Genomic DNA, 23,219 nt, shown 5'->3' on the forward strand with positions numbered 1-23,219 from the left:
ATGTAATTTTAAGATTGGCACTATGGAAATTGCATTCAAGGCCCAGAATGTCAATGCAACCATCCAGAATAAACTCGTAGATGGTCAGGGCAGTGTTCGCAAGTTGATAGACATTGTGAAGGGATTTGGGAGGGCAGAGTAACTGAGAGGTATGCTGGAGGTGTTAATGTGGAGAAGTGTTGTGTGGCAGAAAGCACTGGTGAAGTTGGAGGCCACCATAAGATCCAGAAATGGATGTCGGCCCAGGAGAGTGAATTTCTGGTCAGGACCCGGACAGCAGCAAAATAAACCAGTGGGACAGTCACAGACACAGCAGCAATGGGGGATGGGCTGCAAACTGGACAAAGTTACCTTCAAACTTAAGCAACTGAATAGAAGATCAGAGTCGCAGCAGCTGAGTATTGCAGTGTAGTATTGATGGCAGAGAAGGCCAGGAATTGGGAATCAAATTTGAGCAAAGTTCCAGGGCTCACTGATGAAAGCAAAGACCAGGCAGGGTCGGGGAATGGACAGTGGGCACGGTATCTCCCTAAACATCTCCGCCTCGCTACCTCTCTCTCCTCCTTTAAATGTTCCTCCAAACCTTCCTCTTGGACCAAGGTTTAGGGCACCTTGACCTAATCTCTCCTTATGTGGCTCGGTGTCAAATTTTGTTTGATAATCGCTCCTGTGAAGCACCTTGGGATATTTTACTAGGTTAAAGGTGCTATATAAATGCAAGTTGTTGTTGTAGAGGGCTCTGGTATGGCGCAAGCAGTGACAGATATGATGGGTGAAAATAGCTCCTATCTGTGCTTAACGTTCGAAGACTCTGAAACTGTGAGGCAGATGTCACATTTCGGAGCGGTCAATTGTCCTCAGGCGGGTTTCATTGTGTATTCAGCCCCAGTGGCCTAATGGATAAGGCACTGGTTTCCGAAACCAGGGATTGTGGGTTCGAGTCCCATCTGGGGTGATGTATCTTTAGGGAGAAGTGGATCGATTAAATTGGGAACCGAAGGTTATGAAAATTAAAAAGATTTTGGGAAGATGGGAAAGAAGGTGGTTGAAAGTGCAAGGAAGAGCGACAGTGGTGTCTGCTCTCCTGCTGTCTAAGCTATGGTACTTATTGACGGTGGAGGATATTCCTGAGTGGGCAGAAAAGTCCATCCGAGAGGCTTGTGTGAGATTTTTATGGGAAGGGAAACCAGCCTTGGTGGCCTACAATACCATCATTGGACGGAGAAATCAGGGAGGGCTCAACTTCCCAGATATTGATTTGAAGAAAAAATTCTTTAGAATCAAATGGGTGAAGAGATTTCTTCAGAAGTCAAATTCAAGTTTTTGGAAGAGTTGTTTTGAGCATTTTTTAAAACAAAGTGGGATAGGAGGGCAGGGGATATTGTATATGGAATACAATAATATGTTTTTGAAATCGATTAAGCTCCTCCCTAGATTTTATAAGGGGGTGGTAGAGACTTGGGCTCAATTTTTAAAAAGTGTGCGGTTTATGCCTAAGGGGGCTGAGGAATTTTTAGAGCAGCCCTTATTTTTGAACAGGTGGGTCAACATCGAAGGAGAGGTTTTATTTAATCAAGCTTTTATAAAAGCTGGGATTATATCGGTGAAAGATGTATTATACGAGGTGATTCCAGGTTGGTTGCCGGAAGCGATTGTGAGGGACATGGTGTGGGAGGAGGATCAGGAGGTAGAAGGAAAAGCAATAGGAATCATGTATGAGAAGACTGTGAGGGCAATGCCACAGGATTGGATGGAAGAAATAAATGCGGAAATCTCCAAAGGAAGTAAAATGCGTCCTGCTTTTCCAAGCTTCGTACTGGAGAAAGGAGGAGAGTTAGTCCAATTTGACAACTGTAATACTCGAGATTTCTATGAGGTATTTAGAGAATGGAGATTCAAGACACCTGCTGGTCAGGAGTTTTGGCAGAGTATATACCCACTGCTGGACTTTAACAGGATTTGGAAAGGAATGTGGGCGAATTTTAAATGCCCAGAATGGATTGAGCTGGATTTCAAATTGGCTCACAACCGGATTTTTACCATGACGGTCTTGTGCAAGATTGGGCGTGTGGAGGCGGCAACTTGCCCAATGTGTGGGACACAGGATGAGACTCTGTCCCATTTACTGGTGTTATGTCCGCAGTTAAATGACTTTAAGTACTATGTTCAACAGTTGTGTGAAGCTTTTTTGCTGGGTGGGGACTGAATGGCAAGAAGGGGAATCCCGTGGGACTCAATTTTGAGATGGGGATTGCAGGAGAGTCTGCCCGAGTCTAGCGGAACGGCAATTAATTTAATGTTCAGTTTGGCTAGATTCGTGATTGTGCAAAGAAGGAATGCTCTGTTTTGTAAGGGGCGGAGAATCAATCTAAAAGAGTATTTTAAATATAAGCCAAAAGGCCATTATAAGGCTCTGTGGATGTTTTATTCAGAAAGGAATTTAAGGACAGTATCTTACAACCAATTTTTAAAGCACAATCGATTAATATATGTTGCAGGTGACAAATTAAACTTCAGGTTTTGATGTTAAAATGTGGTGGCGGAATGGCGGTGTAGGGTGGTGGAATTGATTTGTATCATACGATGTAATGATCACGATGTTGTAAATGTTCTTAATGTTCAGTAAAGTATATTAATAAAAAAAAAATTAAAAAAAATGGATAAGGCACTGGCTTTTTAAGCCAGGGATTGTGGGTTAAAGTCCCATCTGGGGTGATGTGTTTTTAATGATTGACACAACGGCAGTTTAGGTGGGGCAAGTGGTGGAAGGTGCTGCCAGGCGGGGAGGATGCATTAAGGAGGATTGTATTATCACCTGTAGCCAAGATTCCATCAAGGCCGTAAGGTCAATGCAATCATCCACAATAAGGAGGGAGAGAGAAGACAGGCCAGTTAGCCTGACATCAGTCATCGGGAAAATGTTGGAATCCATTATTGAGGAAGTGGTAACAATGCAATTAGAAAATCATATGATTAGGTTTTTGTGAAAGGGAAATTGTGTTTAACAAATTTATTGGAGTATTTGGAGGATGTAACTAGCAGGGTAGATAAATGGGAATCAGTGGATGTTGTATATTTGGATTTCCCAAAGGCATTCAATAAGGTGCCACGTAAAAGGTTTTATTTTTATTTGTTCCTGGGACGTGGGCGTCGCTGGCAAGGCCAGCATTTATTGCCCATCCCTAATTGCCCTTGAGAAGGTGGTGGTAAGCCGCTGCCCTGAGGAACTCCTGCAGCGATGTCCTGGGGCTGAGGTGATTGACCTCCAACAACCACAACGCTACGCAAGATAAGGTATCCTGGGGTTGGGGGTAATATATTAGCATGGATAGAGGAGTGGCTAACAGACAGAAAACAGCGGGTAGGGATAAACAGGTCATTTTCCAGTTGGCGGGCTGTAACTAGTGTGGTGCTTGGGCCTCAGCTATTTACAATCTATATTAAAGACTTAGATGAAGGGACCGAGGACAATGTATCCAGATTTGCTGACGATACAAAGCGAGGTGGAAAAGTAAGCTGTGAGGAGGACACAAAGAGCCTGCAAAGGGATCTAGAGAGGTTAAGTGAGTGGACAATAAGGAGGGAAATAGAGAATAATGTGAGGAAAGGTGAGGTTATTCACTTTGTTAGGAAGAATAGAAAAACAGAATATTTTTTAAATGGTGAGAAACTATTAAATGTTGGTGTTCAGAGAGATTTAGGTGTCCTCGTACAGGAAACACAGAGAGTTAGCATGCAGGTACAGCAAGCAATTAGGAAGGCAAATGGCATGTTGGCCTTTATTGCAAGGGTGTTGGAGCACAAGAGTAAGGAAGTCTTACTACAATTGTACAGGGCTTTGGTGAGACCACACCTGGAGTACTGGGCACAGTTCTGGTCTCCTTATCAGAGAAAGGACATACATGCCTTATGATGCAGTGCAATGAAGATTCACTAGATTGATTCCTGGGATGAGAGGATTGTCCTATAATGAGAGATTGTGTAGAATGGGCCTATACTCTCTGGAGTTCAGAAGAATGAAACATATAAGATTCAGAGTGGGATTGACAGGCTGGATGCTGAGAGGTTGTTTCCCCTGGGTTGAGTGTCTAGAACTAGGGGTCACAGTCTCAGGATAAGGGGTCGTGCATTTAAGACTGAGATGAGGAGGAATTTCTTCACTCAGAGGGTTGTGAATCTTTGGAATTCTCCACCCCAAAGGGCTGTGGATGCTGAGTCGTGGAGTATATTCAAGGCTGCGATAGATAGATATTTGGACTCTAGGGGGAACAAGGGATATGGGGTCGGGCGGGAAAGTGGAGTTGAGGTCGAAGATTAGCCATGATCTTATTGAATGGCGGAGCAGGCTGGAAGGGCTGTATGGTCGACTCCTGCTCCTACTTCTTATGTTCTTATGGTGATGGACATTGAAGTCCACCTGATGGTATGAGAGTTCATGGGGTCAGGAGTCAGCGTTGAGGACTCCCAGGGCCACTCCCTCCTGTCTGTGTACCACTGGGCCGCCACCTCTGCTGGGTCTGTCCTGCTTGTGGGACGGGACATACCCAGGGATGGTGATGGAGGAGTCTGGGACCTTGGCTGATAGGTATGATCCTGTGTGGTTGCATTCTAGCCCAAGCTACAAGTTTAAAGTTACCTGGGCCCACTGACCATCCACCTCTTTGTTTACGTCAGTCAGCCCTGGAAATTTCCACGGTAATACCTCCATAAACCCTCTTGGTCACTCGGCCCTCCCAAATCCCTACTACAGCTTCCTCGAATTGTCAATACACTTGTCCACAAGGCCCTTACCACCCTTGAGCTTATTGCGGATGGTTGCATTGACATCACAGCCTTGACGGAAACTTGGCTCACAAGTTACAATTAATGCAGCCTCCCCGCCTGGCTGTACTTTCCACCACTTGCCCCGTCTAATCCGCCATAGTGTCAATCATTAAAAACGCATCACCCCAGATGAGACTCAAACACATAATCCCTGACTTAGGAGGTCAGTGCCTTATCCATTAGGCCACTGGGGCTGAATACTAACAGCACCCCACCTGAGGACAATTGAACGCTCTGAAATTCCCCACATTTCCCAAATCCTGGAAAGTTAAGCACTGAGGGAAGCTATTTTCACCCATCATATCTGCCGCTGCTCACGTGCCGTGCCAGAGCCATCTGCAGCAACAACTTGCATTTATATAGCGTCTGTAAAGTAGTAAAACGTCCCAAGGGGCTCACAGGAGCGATTATCAAAGAGAATTTGACACCGAGCCACATAAGGAGATACTGGGACAGGTGACCAAAAGCTTATCATCGAATGGTTACAGCACAGAAGGAGGCCATTCGGCCCGTCGAGCCCGTGCCGGCTCTCTGCAATACCACTTCAGCTAGTCCCACTGTCTCTGCCCCTTCCCCGTAGCCCTGCAAATGTTTTTCCTGCAGGTACTTATCCAATTCCCCTTTGAAAACCGTGATTGAATCTGCCTCCACCAGCCTTCCAGGCAGTGCATTCCAGATCCTAACCACTCGCTGAGTAAAAAAGTTTTTCCACACGTCACCTTTGGTTGTTCCACCAATCATCTTAAATTTGTCCTCTGGTTGTCGACCCTTCCACCAATAGGAACAGTTTCTCTCTATCTACTCTGTCCAGACCCCTCATGATTTTGAACACCTCTATCAAATCTACTCTCAATCCTCTCTGCTCTAAGGAGAACAACCCCAGCTTCTCCAGTCTATCCACGTAACTAAAGTCCCTCTTCCCTGGAATCATTCTCGTAAATCTTTCTGCACTCTCTCTAAGGCCTTCACATCCTTCCTGAAGTGCGGTGCTCATAATTGGACACAATACTCCAGTTGGGGTCGAACCAATGTTTTATAAAGGTTCATCATAATTTCCACGATTTTCTACTCTATACCTCGGTGGCAGGACATATTGAGAGAGTGGTTAACAAAGCATATGGGATCTTGGGCTTCATAAATAGAGGTTTTAGGTTTTGAGTACAAAAGTAGAGAAGTTATGCTGAACCTTTATAAAGCGCTGGTTGGACCACAACTGGAGTATTGCATCCAGTTCTGGTCACCACAATTTAGGAAGGATGTGAAGGCCCTTGAGAGGGTGCAGAGGAGATTTACCAGAATGGTTCCGTGGATGGGGGATCTTAGCTATAAGGACAGGTTGGAGAAGCTGGATTTATTTTCTTTAGAGCAAAGGAGGTTGAGGGGTGATTTGATAGAGGTGTACAAGATTATGACGGGTTTGGATAGGCTAGACGGGGAAAGGCTCTTCCCACTAGTTGATGGCACAAGGACCAGGGGACACAGATTTAAGGCATTGGGCAAGAGATACAGGGGGGATGTGAGAAAAACTTTTTTACACAGTGAATGGTGATGACCTGGAACTCGCTGCCGACGGAAGTGGTGGAAGTGGAGACACTCAATGTTTTCAAGGGGAGACTGGATAGGCACTTGAGGGAAATAAACTTGCAGGGCTATGGGAATAAAGCGGGGGAATGGGACTGACTGGATTGCTCTAAAGAGAGCAGGCACGGACTGGATGGGCTGAATGGCCTCCCTCTGTGCCGTTATGACTTGATGACTCTACAACTCTATTCATGAAGCCCAGGATCCCGTAAGCTTTTTTAACTGCTTTCTCAACCTGCCCTGCCACCTTCAATGAGTTGTGTACATACACCCCCAGTTCTGTCTGTTCATGCACCCACTTTAGAATTGTACCCTTTAGTTTATATTTCCTCTCTTCATTCCTTCTAGCAAAATGTATCAGTTTTCTGCGTTAACTTTCATTTGTCACGTGTCCACCCATTCCACCAGCCTGTCCATGTCCTCTTGAAGTCTATCACTATCCTCCTCACTGTTCACTGCACTTCCAAGTTTTGTGTCATCTGCCAAGTTTGAAATTGTGTCCTGTACAAACTTTACTCTGGCTGTGCAGTTTGGGTTTGATTGATTACCTACCGTCGTATTCGGGCCACATGGGGAGAATGGGGTGAATCGATTCATTAGCCACCCAACAATGTGCATTTTAAATCCTAATCAAAGATTTTCTGTCTGCGGTGAGAATAATTTGCCCTGTAAATAATAATTTGGCAGTCACAAACTGACCCTTAAGTTTCATGATTTTCATTACTTTGTATACAGCCCCAGTGGCCTAATGGATAAGGCACTGGCCTCCTAAGCCAGGGATTGTGGGTTCGAGTCCCATCTGGGGTGATATGTTTTTAAGATTGGCACTATGGTATAGCCGTCAAGGCCCAGAATGTCAATGCAACCATCCAGAATAAACTCGTCGATGGTCAGGGCAGTGTTCGCAAGTTGATAAATATTCTGAAGAGATTTGGGAGGGCAGAGTAACCGAGAGGTACGCTGGAGGTGTTAATGTGGAGAAGTGTTGTGTGGCAGGAAGCAGTGGTGAAGTTGGAGGCCACCATAAGATCCAGAAATGGATGTCGGCCCAGCAGAGTGAATTTCTGGTCAGGACCCGGACAGCAGCAAAATAAACCAGTGGGACAGTCACAGACACAGCAGCGATGGGGGATGGGCTGCAAACTGGACAAAGTTACCTTCAAACTTAAGCAACTGAATAGAAGATCAGAGTCACAGCAGCTGAGTTGTCCAGTGGAGCAGTTTAGTATTGAGGGCAGAGAAGGCTAGGAATTGGGAATCAAATTTGAGCAAAGTTCCAGGGCTCACTGCTGAAAACAAAGAGCGGGCAGGGTCGGGGAATGGACAGTGGGCACGGTATCTCCCTAAACATCTCCGCCTCGCTGCCTCTCTCTCCTCCTTTCAATGTTCCTTAAAACCTACCTCTTTGACCAAGGTTCAGGACTCCTGTCCTAATATCTCCTTATGTGGCTCGGTGTCAAATTTTGTTTGATAATCGCTCCTGTGAAGCGCCTTGGAATATTTTGCTATGTTAACGACGCTATATAAATGCAAGTTGTTGTTGTAGGTGGCTCTGGTATGGCGCGAGCAGTGACAGATATGATGGGTGAAAATAGCTCCCATCTCTGCTGAACTTTCGAAGACTCTGAAACTGAGGCAGATGTCACATTTCGGAGCGGTCAATTGCCCTCAGGCGGGTTATCTTCTGTATTCAGCCCCAGTGGCCCAATAGGTAAGGCACTGGTCTCCTAAGCCAGGGATTGTGGGTTCGAGTCTCATCTGGGGTGATGTGTTTTTAATGATTGACACAACGGCAGTTGAGGCGGGGCAAGTGGTGGAAGGTGCTGCCAGGCGGGGAGGCTGCATTAAGGAGGATTGTATAATCACCTGTAGCCAAGATTCCAACAAGGCCGTAAGGTCAATGCAATCATCCACAAGAAGGAGGGAGAGAGAAGACGGGCCAGTTAGCCTGACATCAGTCATCGGGAAAATGTTGGAATCCATTATTGAGGAAGTGGTAACAATGCACTCAGAAAATCATATGATTAGGTTTTTGTGAAAGGGAAATTGTGTTTAACAAATTTATTGGAGTATTTTGAGGATGTAACTAGCAGGGTAGATAAATGGGAACCAGTGGATGTCGTATATTTGCATTTCCAAAAGGCATTCAATCAGGTGCAACGTAAAATGTTTTATTTTGATTTCTTCCTGGGATGTGGGCGTCGTTGGCAAGGCCAGCATTTATTACCCATCCCTAATTGCCCTTGAGAAGGTGGTGGTGAGCTGCTGCCCTGAGGAACTCCTGCAGCGATGTCCTGGGGCTGAGGTGATTGACCTCCAACAACCACAACACTACGCAAGATAAGGTATCCTGGGGTTGGGGTAATATATTAGCATGGATAGAGGAGTGGCTAACAGACAGAAAACAGCGGGTAGGGATAAACGGGTCATTTTCCGGTTGGCAGGCTGTAACTAGTGGGATGCTTGGGCCTCAGCTATTCACAATCTATATTAATGACTTAGATGAAGGGACCGAGGACAATGTATCCAGATTTGCTGACGATACAAAGCTGGGTGGAAAAGTAAGCTGTGAGGAGGACACAAGGAGCCTGCAAAGGGATCTAGACAGATTAAGTGAGTGGGCAATAAGGTGGGAGATAGAGAATAATGTGAGGAAAGGTGAGGTTATTCACTTTGTTAGGAAGAATAGAAAAACAGAATATTTTTTAAATGGTGAGAAACTATTAAATGTTGGTGTTCAGAGAGATTTAGGTGTCCTCGTACAGGAAACACAGAGAGTTAGCATGCAGGTACAGCAAGCAATTAGGAAGGGAAATGGCATGTTGGCCTTTATTGCAAGGGTGTTGGAACACAAGAGTAAGGAAGTCTTACTACAATTGTACAGGGCTTTGGTGAGACCACACCTGGAGTACTGCGCACAGTTCTGGTCTCCTTATCTAAGGAAGGATATACTTGCCTTAGAGGCGGTGCAACGAAGGTTCACTAGATTGATTCCTGGGATGAGAGGGCTGTCCTATGATGAGAGATTGTGTAGAATGGGCCGATACTCTCTGGATTTTAGAAGAATGAGAGGTGATCTCACTGAAACATATAAGATTTTGAGTGGGATTGACAGGGTAGATGCTGAGAGGTTGTTTCCCCTGGGTTGAGTGTCTAGAACCAGGGGTCACAATCCCAGGATAAGGGGTCGACCATTTAAGACTGAGATGAGGAGGAATTTCTTCACTCAGAGGGTTGTGAATGTTTGGAATTCTCTGCCCCGAAGGATGCTGAGTCGTGGACTATATTCAAGGCTGGGATAGATAGATATTTGGACTCTAGGGGGAACAAGGGATATGGGGTCGGGCGGGAAAGTGGAGTTGAGGTCGAAGATCAGTCATGATCTTATTGAATGGCGGAGCAGGCTCGAAGGGCTGTATGGTCGACTCCTGCTCCTACTTCTTATGTTCTTATGGTGATGGACATTGAAGTCCACCTGATGGCATGAGAGTTCATGGGGACAGGAGTCAATGTTGAGGACTCCCAGGGCCACTCCCTCCTGTCTGTGTACCACTGGGCCACCACCTCTGGTGGGTCTGTCCTGCTTGTGGGACGGGACATACCCAGGGATGGTGATGGAGGAGTCTGGGACCTTGGCTGATAGGTACGATCCTGTGTGGTTGCATTCTAGCCCAAGCTACAAGTTTAAAGTTACCTGGGCCCACTGACCATCCACCTCTTTGTTTACATCAGTCAGCCCTGGAAATTTCCACAGAAATACCTCCAGCAAACCTCTTGGTCACTCGGCCCTCCCAAATTCCTGCTCCCACTTCCTCGAAATGTTGATCCACTTGTCCACAAGGCCCTTACCACCCTTGAGCTTATTGCGGATGATTGCATTGACACCACGGCCTTGACGGAAACTTGGCTCACAAGTTACGATTAATGCAGCCTCCCCGCCTGGCTGTACTTTCCACCACTTGCCCCGTCTAATCCGCCATAGTGTCAATCATTAAAAACACATCACCTCAGATGAGACTCAAACACACAATCCCTGGCTTCGGAGGTCAGTGCCTTATCCATTAGGCCACTGGGGCAGAATACAAACAGCACCCCACCTGAGGACAATTGACCGCTATGAAATTCCTCACATTTCCCTAATCCTGGAAAGTTAAGCATAGAGGGAAGCTATTTTCACCCATCATATCTGCCGCTGCTCACGTGCCGTGCCAGAGCCATCTACAGCAACAACTTGCATTTATATAGCGTCTGTTAAGTAGTAAAACGCCCCAAGGGGCTCACAGGAGCGATTATCAGACAGACTTTGACACCGAGCCACATAAGGAGATACTAGGACAGGTGACCAAAAGGTTATCATAGAATGGTTACAGCACTGAAGGAGGCCATTCGGCCCGTCGAGCCCGTGCCGGCTCTCTGCAATACCACTTCAGCTAGTCCCACTGTCCCTGCCCCTTCCCCGTAGCCCTGCAAATGTTTTTCCTGCAGGTACTTATCCAATTCCCCTTTGAAAGCCGTGATTGAATCTGCCTCCACCAGCCTGAGTGAACAAGTTATTCCACACGTCGCCTTTGACTGTTCCGCCAATCATCTTAAATCTGTGTCCTCTGGTTCTCGACCCTTCCACCAATGGGAACAGTTTCTCTCTATCTACACTGTCCAGACCCCTCATGATTTTGAACACCTCTATCAAATCTTCTCTCAATCTTCTCTGCTCTATGGAAAACAACCCCAGCTTCTCCAGTCTATCGACATAACTAAAGTCCCTCATCCCTGGAATCATTCTCGTAAATCTTTTCTGCACCCTCTCTAAGACCTTCACATCCTTCCTAAAGTGCGGTGCCCAGAATTGGACACAATACTCCAGTTGGGGTCGAATCAGTGTTTTATACAGGTTCATCATAATTTCCACGATTTTCTACTCTATACCTCGGTGGCAGGACATATTGAGAGAGTGGTTAACAAAGCATATGGGATCTTGGGCTTCATAAATAGAGGTTTTAGGTTTTGAGTACAAAAGTAGAGAAGTTATGCTGAACCTTTATAAAGCGCTGGTTGGACCACAACGGGAGTATTGCATCCAGTTCTGGTCACCACAATTTAGGAAGGATGTGAAGGCCCTTGAGAAGGTGCAGAGGAGATTTACCAGAATGGTTCCGTGGATGGGGGATCTTAGCTATAAGGACAGGTTGGAGAAGCTGGATTTGTTTTCGTTAGAGTAAAGGAGGTTGAGGGGTGATTTGATAGAGGTGTACAAGATTATGACGGGTTTGGATAGGCTAGACGGGGAAAGGCTCTTCCCACTACTTGATGGTACAAGGACTAGGGGACACAGACTTAAGGAATTGGGCAAGAGATACAGGGGGGGTGTGAGAAAAACCTTTTTACACAGTGAATGGTGATGACCTGGAACTCGCTGCCGATGGAAGTGGTGGAAGTGGAGACACTCAATGTTTTCAAGGGGAGGCTGGATAGGCACTTGAGGGAAATAAACTTGCAGGGCTATGGGAATAAAGCGGGGGAATGGGACTGACTGGATTGCTCTAAAGAGAGCCGGCACGGACTGGATGGGCTTAATGGCCTCCCTCTGTGCCGTTATGACTCTATGACTGTACAACTCTATTCATGAAGCCCAGGATCCCGTAAGATTTTTTAACTGCTTTCTCAACCTGCCCTGCCACCTTCAATGATTTGTGAACATACACCCGTAGTTTTGTCTGTTCATGCACCCCTTTAGGATTGTACCCTTTAGTTTATATTTCCTCTCTTCATTCCTTCTACCAAAATGTATCAGTTTTCTGCGTTACATTTCATTTGTCACATGTCCGCCCATTCCACCAGCCTGTCTATGTCCTCTTGAAGTCTATCACTATCCTCCTCACTGTTCACTGCACTTCCAAATTTTGTGTCATTTGCAAAGTTTGAAATTGTGTCCTGTACAAACTTTACTCTGGCTGTGCAGTTTGGGTTTGATTGATTACCTACCATAGTATTCGGGCCACATGGGAAGAATGTGGTGAATCGATTCATTAGCCACCCAACAATGTGCATTTTAAATCCTAATCAAAGATTTTCTGTCTGCGGTGAGAATAATTTGCCCTGTAAATAATAATTTGGCGTTCACAAACTGACCCTTAAGTCTCATGATTTTCATTGCTTTATGTGCAACCCCAGTGGCCTAATGGATAAGGCACTGGCCTTCTAAGTCAGGGATTGTGGGTTCGAGTCCCATCTGGGGTGATGTATTTTTAAGATTGGTACTATTGTAGTGTCCGTGTGTTGATGGAGACACTGAAGATAGGAGTTGGTTTATCGGTGTTTACTAAGCAAAGTCTGGCGGGGGGGTGGTTCCAACGGACATACAGGCTTATATAGCCCGAGCCGGCATTACAGCACACCTGGGGCTCTTAAAGGCACATACACTACAATTCCTCCCCTTTTAGTTAACCAGTACATCATATTTTAAGTAATTATTAATTACATGTTATAAGAAAAATAATCTACACATTGCTGCAGTTAATCAAATATAAGTCAGTCTCTCAGGAGGCTTCGTGACTCGGTCCGGATAACGCCTCGGTGGTGTAGTCGTTTCTGGTGGTGTAGTAGGTTCTTTTGGCAAGGCTGATTCGGCTTGAATGCCAGTGTCGGGTTCATCGGGTTCCAGTATCACCGGATCGGAGGTAGATATGGGTATCTCTACTTCATCGTTAGACGTATAGAGTTGTGGTGTAGGTTGTCCCTTTTCGGATGAGTCTATGATTTGGTCAGCATGGCGCCTTATTATGCTTTCTCCAATGTCCACGGTGTACATCAGTGGTCCTAGTCGTGTGCAGATAGTTCCAGGCTGCCATTTCTCGGTACGGTAGTCCCGGGCTAAAACTTGTTGACCTATCTGGAAGGTTCTAGTTGGCCTTTCATTCATGCCTTGAAACTGCCGGTTCTCCACGTCCCTTCTGATGTTGGGCTTGACCAAATCCAGCCGGCATCTTAGGTTTCTATTGAAGAACATCATGGCGGGAGTTTGGTTGGTAACCATATGTGTTGCATTCCTGTATGCGAATAAGAAGTTATCCACCTTGTGTTGAAGTTTTATGTCTTCATTACCCATGGCCTTTATGGCCTTCTTGAAGGTCTGGACAAACCTTTCAGCCAATCCATTGGTGGTGGGATGGTATGGGGCGGACGTGTAGTGCTTAACCCCATTGTTTTTTCAGAATTTCCTGAATTCTTCGGACACAAATTGCGGTCCATTATCAGAACAGATCTGTTCCGGCAGCCCATTCCTGGCAAATATGGTCCTTAATACTGTGATGGTTTTTTCCGTGGTGGTGGAGGACATCTTTATTACCTCTGGCCACTTGGAGTGTGCATCAACCGCGATTAAGAACATTGAGTCCATAAATGGACCAGCAAAGTCGATGTGTACCCTTTGCCAGGGAGATGAGGGCCACTCCCATGGATGTAAAGGGGCTTGTGGTGGAGCGTTTTGGACCTTCTGGCATCCTAGGCAGCTCTTGGTCATTTCTTCGATGTCTCCATCGATACCTGGCCACCATACAAACGCCCTGGCTAGGTTCTTCATTTTCACTCCACCCAGATGCCCCTCGTGAAGCTCCTTTAGCACTTTATCCTGGAGTTTGGGTGGAATCACCACTCTGGATCCACACATCAAGGTTCCTCGGCACAGACAGCTGTTCTCTTCTTTGCGAGAATGCTGGCAACAGTGGTTCGCCATGTGCCGGCCATCCCTTCACTGTTAAATCGTAGACCCGTGAGAGAGTCGGGTCATTTCCCGTCTCCCTTTCAATGGCAGAATTTGTTATTGGTAGACATTCCACAATGGTAGAGTGGAACATCTCCACTGGGTCTACTGTAGGTGCCTCTTCTACCGTTGGCAACGGTAGGCGCGATAAACCGTCAGCATTCCCATGCTGTTTTGATCCTTTGTATTCTATGTTGTATTGGTGTGCCCCTAGATAAAGGGACCACCTCTGTAGCCTTTGCGCTGTCATAATGGGAACACCCTTTTTAGGGTTGAATATGGAGATGAGGGGTTGATGATCAGTCAACAAGGTAAATTTTTGTCCGTGTAAGTAATGGTTGAATTTCTTCACTCCCCATATCAGGCTGAGTGCCTCCCTGTCGATTTGGGCATAGTTACGCTCAGCTGAGTTTAATGAGCATGACGCAAAAGCTATCGGCCGTTCTGAGCCATCAGGGAATTTATGCGATAATACTGCTCCTATGCCGTAAGGGGATGCATCGCACGCCAGTCTGATTGGCAGTGATGGGTTGTAATGAGCCAAAACTTCTTCGGATGTGATTAAGCCTTTGCATTTATGGAAGGCACGTTTACAGTCTTCGTTCCATTTCCAAGTCACTCCTGTTTGTAGCAGTTCATTAAGAGGGTGTAGAAGAGTTGATAAGTTCGGTAAAAAGTTATGATAGTAATTTATTAATCCCAGGAACGACCTTAATTGTGAAACATTTTCAGGTGCTGGGGCTTTTATGACCGCTTCAATTTTTTCAGGTGACTTATGCAACCCTTCCTTATTAATTATGTGGCCACAATATGATATTTGATTTTGGAAAAATTCGCACTTGGGGTGATTTGCTCGTAGGCCCCGTTCTCTCAGCCTAGTGAGCACCTGCTCCAAATTGGCAAGGTGCTCGTTGTCGTTTTCTCCTGTTACAAGGATGTCGTCTAGGTAGCATTGAGTACCCGGAATCCCTTGGAGGACTTGCTCCATAGCTCTTTGCCAGATAGCTGGAGCGGATGCTACACCGAAAACCAGTCGATTGTACTGGTATGGACCTTTGTGTGTATTTATCGTGAGATATTTTTTAGAGGCCTCTTCAACCTCCATCTGTAGATATGCCTGTGCCAAGTCAATTTTGGTGAAACGTTTCCCTCCGGATAGTGAGGTGAAAATATCTTCTCTCCTCAGAAGAGGATACTGTACTGTGTGAAGGACCGGGTTTACAGTCACCTTGAAGTCTCCACAGATGCGAATTTTTCTCTGTTCTTCAGATTTATCATTATTCAATGCTTTCTTCATGACTGGAACGATGGGTGTTGCCCACTTGCTCCAATCTATTTTGGATAATATGCCTGCCTTTTCCAAATTCCCCAGCTCTGCCTCGACTGCTGGACGAATTGCGTATGGCACCGGTCTTGCCTTAAAAAACTTGGGAATTGCTGCATCTTCCACTTTTATTGAGGCGGTGATGCCTTTCAAGGTTCCTAGTTTCTCTTGAAACACTTCTTTGGCGTTGGCCAAGATGTCTTTTAATCGTTCAGGCATGATGTCATCATCGTTTTTTTCCTTACTGGTCACCGTCAGTGCCTGAATGGAGTGCCAGTCTAAACGTATCTTTCTGATCCATTCACGTCCCAACAACGGTGGACCACCATCTTGTAGAATGTATAAATACAACTTTTGTATTTCTTTGCCGTTGTATACAACAGGCACCCTTATTTTTCCTTTGGGGTATACTTTCTGCCCCGTATATGTTTTTAAGATAATGGATGTGTCTTTTAAAGGTATATGCGGAAATAGCCTCTCGTAATCCTGTCGATTTATTACAGTTAGAGCTGATCCTGTGTCTAGTTCCATTTTAACTGGGGACCCTGCTATCGTGAGGGTAACCCAAATGGTTTGGTAATCATCTTTGGCAAGTACATTATGTAATTTGAGACAGCTTAGTCTCTTGTTTTTGGAGTCGCTATCGCTTTTCTGGTCTTCGGAGCTACTGTCCGTCATCATTTGTACCTTTCTGTACTTTTCTTTATTGATTTTTTTTTTTCTGTCTGTGGATTTATTTTGTCCAGATCGGCATACCTGTGCAATGTGTCCAGTCTTTCCGCATTGCCTGCATGCTTTGTCCTTGAACCAGCAGTCCCTCTGGTTATGGGTGGATCTGCCGCAGCGATAACAACTTTTGAAACCCTGTGTCATTTCATGGGTGCCGAAGTCCTGTGTCTCTTGTTGTATCTCTGCAGCTCCTCTTGCTGCTGCTTCGTATGATACAGCCATACTGAAAGCCTTGTCCAGTGTTAAATCTTTTTCACAAATCAGCCTTTATTGTGTTCCTTCACTTAAGAGACCGCAGACGAATTTGTCTCGAAGATAATCTGCTAGTCCTGCCCCGAATTGGCAGTACTTTGATAGCTTTTTTAATTCGGTGAGGTAATCAGCGTTACTTTCATTCTTGTGTTGATTTCTCTTGGAGAATTTGAATCATTCCGCTATCAGCAGCGGTGTTGGGTTTAAGTGCTCCTGCAGGGTATCAACAATTTCTTTAAAATTCTTGTCCTTTGGTTTGGCTGGAGTGATTAAATTTCATAACAGCCCGCATGCCTTTGCGCCCATTAGGTTCAGCAGTATTGAAGCTTTTTTTTTCATCTTCTATTCCATTTGCAGTGCAATATACCTCTACTCTTTCCACATATGTGGTCCAATCCTCTATTTCGCTATCAAAAGCATCAATATTGCCAGACTTAGGCATCTTAGAAAAGATATGGCGCTTCCCACGCTTTTCTTTCTGTTCTGCAGAAAAGATATGGCGCTTCCCGTGCTTTCCCGCCGCTGCTGCCGATGACAACGCTGTTTCCCGCGGTTTCCTTTCTTTTTTAAAAATTTATTCACAGTTGGAGACTCGTTCCCGCCGGACTTTCTCTCCAGGTCTGAACGCCGACCTGCTTGCAGCGCCGGCCGTCTCCCGAGTGCTCCCTCCCAGTCCGTTATTGCTTGCCTCCGATTTCGCTGCCTGTCTTATCTGTAGAGCCAGCCGCTGGAGCCCCAGCCTGACGCCCAGGAAGGATTAGCGCAGTACCTGCCACCAGCTTGGCCAGCTGGTGAAACCACAGCTTCTCTCACTTTCTTGAGTCTTCTGGACGCCCGAGGAATCGATGTTCTTGAGGTGCTGCCGAATTGCAGGTAAGTCCGTTTCCACTTCGTCGCCACTGTAGTGTCTGTGTGTTGATAGAGACACTGAAGACAGGAGTTGGTTCATAGCTGTTTACAAAGCAAAGCCTGCGGGGGGGGTTCTAACGGGTATACACAATATACAGGCTTATATAGCCCGAGTGGCCATTACCGGCATTACAGCACACCTGGGGCTCTTAAAGGCACATACACTACAACTATGATATAGCCGTCAAGGCCCAGAATGTCAATGCAGCCATCCAGAATAAACTGGTAGATGGTCAGGGCAGTGTTCGCAAGTTGATAGACATTCTGAAGGGATTTGGGAGGGTGGAGTAACCGAGAGGTACGCTGGAGGTATTTCTGTGGAAATGTGGAGAAATGCTGTGTGGCAGAAAGCACTGGTGAAGTTGGAGGCCACCATAAGTTCCAGAAATGGACGTCGGCCCAGGAGAGTGAATTTCTGACCAGGAACCCAGACAGCAGCAAAATAAACCAGTGGGACAGTCACAGACTCAGCAGGTAACAGCAGCGATGGGGGATGGGCTGCAAACTAGCCAAAGTTACCTTCAAACTGCAGCAACTGAATAGAAGATCAGAGTCACAGCAGCTGATGTGCATTTTAAATCCTAATCAAAGATTTTCTGTCTGCGGTGAGAATAATTTGCCCTGTAAATAATGATTTGGCGGTCACTAACTGACCCTTAAGTCTCATGATTTTCATTGCTTTGTATACAGCCCCAGTGGCCTAATGGATAAGGCACTGGCCTCCTAAGCCAGGGATTGTGGGTTCGAGTCCCATCTGGGGTGATGTATTTTTAAGATTGGCACTATGGTATTGCGGTCAAGGCCCAGAATGTCAATGCAACCATCCAGAATAAACTTGTCGATGGTCAGGGCAGTGTTTGCAAGTTGATAGACATTCTGAAGGGATTTGGGAGGGCAGAATAACTGAGAGCTATGCTGGAGGTGTTAATGTGGAGAAGTGTTGTGTGGCAGAAAGCACTGGTGAAGTTGGAGGCCACCATAAGATCCAGAAATGGACATCAGCCCAGGAGAGTGAATTTCTGACCAGGAACCCAGACAGCAGCAAAATAAACCAGTGGGACAGTCACAGACACAGCAGCGATGGGGGATGGGCTGTGAACTAGACAAAGTTACCGTCAAACTGCAGCAACTGAATAGAAGATCTGAGTCGTCCAGTGGAGTAGTGTAGTATTGATGGCAGCGAAGGCCAGGAATTGGGAATCAAATTTGAGCAAAGTTCCAGGGCTCACTGATGAAAGCAAAGACCAGGCCGGGTCGGGGAATGGACACTGACCATGGTATCTCCACCTCGCTACCTCTCACTCCTTCTTTAAATGTTCCTCCAAACCTACCTCTTTGACCAAGGTTTAGGGCACCTGACCTAATCTCTCCTTATGTGGCTCGGTGTCAAATTTTGTTTGATAATGGCTCCTGTGAAGCACCTTGGGATATTTTACTAGGTTAAAGGTGCTATATGTTATGTTCATTAATAACTAGTCGTTTTTATTAAGAACAGCTAGCTTTTGCTAGACACTTTATTGAGCACATGTGGACTAGGCACAGTATCTGTAGAGGCCTCCATCTTGACTGCTGCCTTGTGGGTAGCCTAGTTCATCATGGGTAGCCCACTCTTATATACATACAGCACCACCTAGTGTACCATTCCAGAATGACAGGTCACTGATCATTACGTCCCCCTTTCTTTGAGGTTAAACAAAATCAGTATCAATCAATATCAATCAATAACAACATAAACATCTTCAACAGTCAATGCATTTTCAATGTAGTTTTCTTTGTACTCAAAGATTAAGTCTATCAGGCTTTTTTACTTCACGTGTGGATCTTCTCAGCACAGGTAAGTCTGATGTGTTTTCATGAGAGCCTGTATGTGTATTTGTGTTTGATTGTTCTGGTGGTGAGTGACAAGATTCAGTTGTGGCATTGTCATCGATTTGCTCTTCGATAGTCTCTTGTGTTTTTAGGAGGGAACGGCGGTTCCTCCTGAGAATCTGTCCTTCCTCAGTTCTAACAGCGTATGACCTTGGTCCTACTTCCTCAAGAACTGTAGCTTTCCTGTTCCATGCATCTGGATCCTCAATCCTGACAACATCATCCCTTGTCAATGGTTTCAGAGTTTTGAATGACTTTTCATAGTGTGATTTCTGTTTCAGCTTTAACAGTTGAAGTCTCTGTCTCAGTTCCTTACTCTGCTTTTCTTTTGCACAGCAGGGTAGCGTGGTACGCAACTTGCGACCCATTAGGAGTTCAGCAGGTGAAGAACCAGAGTCTAAAGGTGAGGCTCGGTAGCTCAGCAGGGCGAGATAAGGATCAGACTTGCTTTCTGTCGCTTTCTTCAGCAGCTGCTTGAGAACTTGAACACCTTTCTCTGCCTTACCATTCGACCTAGCATACAAAGGACTGGATGTGATGTGTTGAAAGTCATAATGTGCTGCAAACTGTTGCCACTCCTTACAGTTGAAGCACGGGCCATTGTCGCTAACGGCAATCCTGGGAATTCCATGTCTGGCGAAGATGGATTTCACATGCATTATGACACTGCTTGCTGTGGTGCTTGAGAGCAGCGCCATCTCAGGATAGTTAGAATAGTAGTCAATCACTATTAGATAGTCTTTACCATTTAAATGAAAAAGGTCCATACCAACTTTTTGCCATGGTGCTGTTGGTATGTCAGCTACTATCATTGGTTCCTTTGCTTGTTTGTTTTGGTGTTTCTGACATGTCTCACATTTGCCTATCATGTTCTCAATGTCCTTATTTATGCCAGGCCAATAAACAGTGTCTCTTGCTCTCCTTTTGCATTTTTCAATTCCGAGGTGTCCCTCATGAATACTTTTGAGCATGCCTTGACGTAGAGCCTGTGGAATGACTATTCTGTTCTGTTTTAGTAATAGTCCACTTGCGACACTTAACTCTGACCTGATGTGATAGTACTTTGGACAGGAACCTTTTGGCCAACCATGATGAATGTTCTCTATTACTGTTTGTAATACTGTATCTTTTACTGTTTCTTCTGCTATTTGCTTTGATTTTGTGTCTGACACGGGCAGCGCAGCAGTGACCATACTCACATGAACATCCACGTCTTCTTCAGTACAGCTCACATGACTCATTGTGGGTGCTCGGGATAGTGCATCTGCTAACACTATGTATTTGCCTGGTGTGTAGATCAGTTCAAAGTCATATCTTTGCAGCTTCATCATGAGTCGTTGAATCCTTGGAGACATCTCATTCAGGTTCTTTTTTATGATGGGAACCAGTGGGCTGTGGTCTGTCTCAACTGTGAAGGTGGGAAGTCAATATATGTAGCCATGAAACTTTTCTAGTCCAACAACCAAGCCTAGACATTCCTTTTCAATCTGGGCGTATCGACACTCAGTATCAGTCATAGACCTGGAGGCATAGGCAACAGGCTTCCAATTTTCACCCTCTGCTTGTAGCAACACCGCACCTAGGCCATCTTTTGATGCATCCGTTGACACTTTGATTCTTTTTGTTGGGTCAAAGAAGGTGAGTACAGGTGTGGTTGTCAGCACTGTTTTGAGGTTTATCCACTCTTGTTCATGTCTTTCTGTCCATGCGAACTCATTTGTTTTACGTAGCAGGTCTCGCAGACAGGCTGTCTTGGCTGACAAGTTAGGAATGAACTTTCCAATGAAGTTTATCATCCCCATGATGCATAACACTCCTTTTTCGTCAGTGGGTCGGGGCATTTTGAGTATGGCGTTTGCTTTTTCCATATCTGGCTCTATTCCTTTACCAGATAGATTATCTCCTAGGAAAGTGACTTCCTGGACACCAAACTGACACTTGGCTTTGTTGAGCTTCAGTCCATTCCGGCGTATGCTCTGTAGCACTATAGTCAGTCTCTCATTGTGTTCTTTCAGTGTGGAGCCCCAGATGATGATATCATCAACATAGACCCGAACTCCTTCCAGACCTTCAATTATGTGTTCTATCGCTCTATGAAAGATTTCAGATGCAGATATTATCCCGAAAGGCATTCTGAGGAAACAATACCTGCCAAATGGTGTGTTGAAGGTACAGTATTTGGTGCTCTCTTCATCCAGTTTTAGTTGCCAAAATCCTTGTGATGCATCGAGCTTTGTAAAGTATCTGGCACCTGACATTTCACTGGTGATTTCTTCTCGCTTGGGAATCTGGTAGTGTTCACGTTTTATGTTTGCATTTAAGTCCTTTGGATCCATGCATATTCGTGGATCATTGTTCTTTTTCTTTACACATACCATGGAGTTAACCCAGTCTGTTGGCTCTTCGACTTTCCTGATGACTCCTAGTGTGGTCATTCTGTCCAGTTCATTCTTGAGCTGGTCACGCAGGGGTGCTGGAACTCTTCGTGGAGCATGTACCACTGGCTGAGCATCTTCCTTTAGCTGGATCTTGTAAGTGAATGGTAGAACTCCAAATCCTTTGAACACATCCTGGAAATTATTTACTACAGAATCCACTGAGTCATCTGGTCTGCTTATGGCACAGTTTATACGGTATACTCTCTTGACCAGTTCTAAGTCCTCACAAGCTTTGTCACCCAGTAGTGAATGAAGTCCTTCATCCACAACAGAAAACATGAGATGATGCACTTTGTCTTTGACTGTCACTTTATGTCTGCATACACCTAAGCTATCTATTTTCTGTCCATTATAGTCCTTCAGTAGTACTGACTTTTTCTGTATTTTGGGCTTTTCTTTCATGTTTTTAATGTCACTCAAACTGATTAAATTTGCTTTTGCCCCAGTGTCCAGTTTCAATGTAACTAATGCTCCATTTATCTACAGTCGGATCATCCATTTGTCCTCTTTTACTGCATTAATTTTATGTTCAGCATTGTCCATATCTGAGGGCTGCACATTTTCTGTATCATTTTTGACATTGTCACATGACACCATTCATACAAAAAATGTCTCACTTAAATCAGTGTCCTCAATCACATTAACTCGTTGCCCTTTCTTTGTTTTTAGTTTTGAAAAGCATTGTTTGGCAAAGTGATTCTTTCCATTACACTTTGTGCACATTTTTCCAAACGCTGGGCATTTTCTTAACTGGTGTTTGTAACCATAGCGTTTACAATTAAAAATTTAATCCTCCGATTGCTTTTCATTTCTGTTCTGCCCACGTTTCTTCCCTTTGTAGGACACAGCACCGACAGCAGCATTATCACTCATTACAATCGCATCATTATTGATTTCACTGAAAGTCTTCGCATGCTTTCGAGCTAGCTCGCTGGCGTGGCATATTTTCACAGCAATTTCCAATGTTAGTTCGATTTCTCTCAACAGACGTTCCCTGACTTTTTTTTATCATGAATACCAAACATGATGAAACAGGGGATGTACCAGAGGACTGGAGAACAGCTAATGTAGTACCATTATACAAGAAGGGTAGCAGGGATAAACCAGGGAATTACAGGCCAGTGAGCCTAACATCTGTGGTAGGGGAATTATTGGAAAAAGTTCTGAGGGACAAAATTAGTCTCCACTTGGAGAGGCAAGGATTAATCGGGGATAGTCAGCATGGCTTTGTCAAGGGTAAATCATGTCTGACAAATCTGATTGAATTTTTCGAGGGGGTGACTAGGGGGGTGGATGAGGGAAATGCTGTGGATGTGGTTTACATGGACTTCAGTAAAGCTTTTGACAAAGTCCCGCATAGGAGACTGGTCAAGAAGGTAAGAGCCCATGGGATCCAGGGTGCCTTGGCGCGTTGGATCCTAAACTGGCTGAGTGGCAGGAGGCAAAGGGTGATGGTCGAAGGTTGCTTTTGTGACTGGAAGCCTGTGTCCAGTGGGGTACCTCAGGGATCGGTGCTGGGTCCCTTGTTGTTTGT

At 45.3% G+C, this 23,219-nt stretch overlaps 4 non-coding genes across 4 annotated transcripts; all 4 read left to right on the forward strand.

Annotated features, from left to right (window-relative positions):
• Window positions 1-882: 882 nt before the first annotated feature.
• Window positions 883-955, forward strand: trnar-ccg (transfer RNA arginine (anticodon CCG)). Its single transcript has one exon. It is a non-coding gene; the product is annotated as a tRNA-Arg (tRNA).
• Window positions 956-7,139: 6,184 nt separating this feature from the next.
• trnar-ccu (transfer RNA arginine (anticodon CCU)) lies at window positions 7,140-7,212 on the forward strand. The gene has a single exon. It is a non-coding gene; the product is annotated as a tRNA-Arg (tRNA).
• A 5,357-nt stretch (window positions 7,213-12,569) lies between these two features.
• On the forward strand, window positions 12,570-12,642 carry trnar-ucu (transfer RNA arginine (anticodon UCU)). Its single transcript has one exon. It is a non-coding gene; the product is annotated as a tRNA-Arg (tRNA).
• Window positions 12,643-18,067: 5,425 nt separating this feature from the next.
• On the forward strand, window positions 18,068-18,140 carry trnar-ccu (transfer RNA arginine (anticodon CCU)). Its single transcript has one exon. It is a non-coding gene; the product is annotated as a tRNA-Arg (tRNA).
• Window positions 18,141-23,219: the final 5,079 nt, after the last annotated feature.

This window comes from Somniosus microcephalus, chromosome 28 (genome assembly GCF_052327205.1).
Source record: "Somniosus microcephalus isolate GS21.2 chromosome 28, FLI_Smic_1.0, whole genome shotgun sequence".
In the NCBI taxonomy this organism is placed as follows: Eukaryota; Metazoa; Chordata; class Chondrichthyes; order Squaliformes; family Somniosidae; genus Somniosus; species Somniosus microcephalus.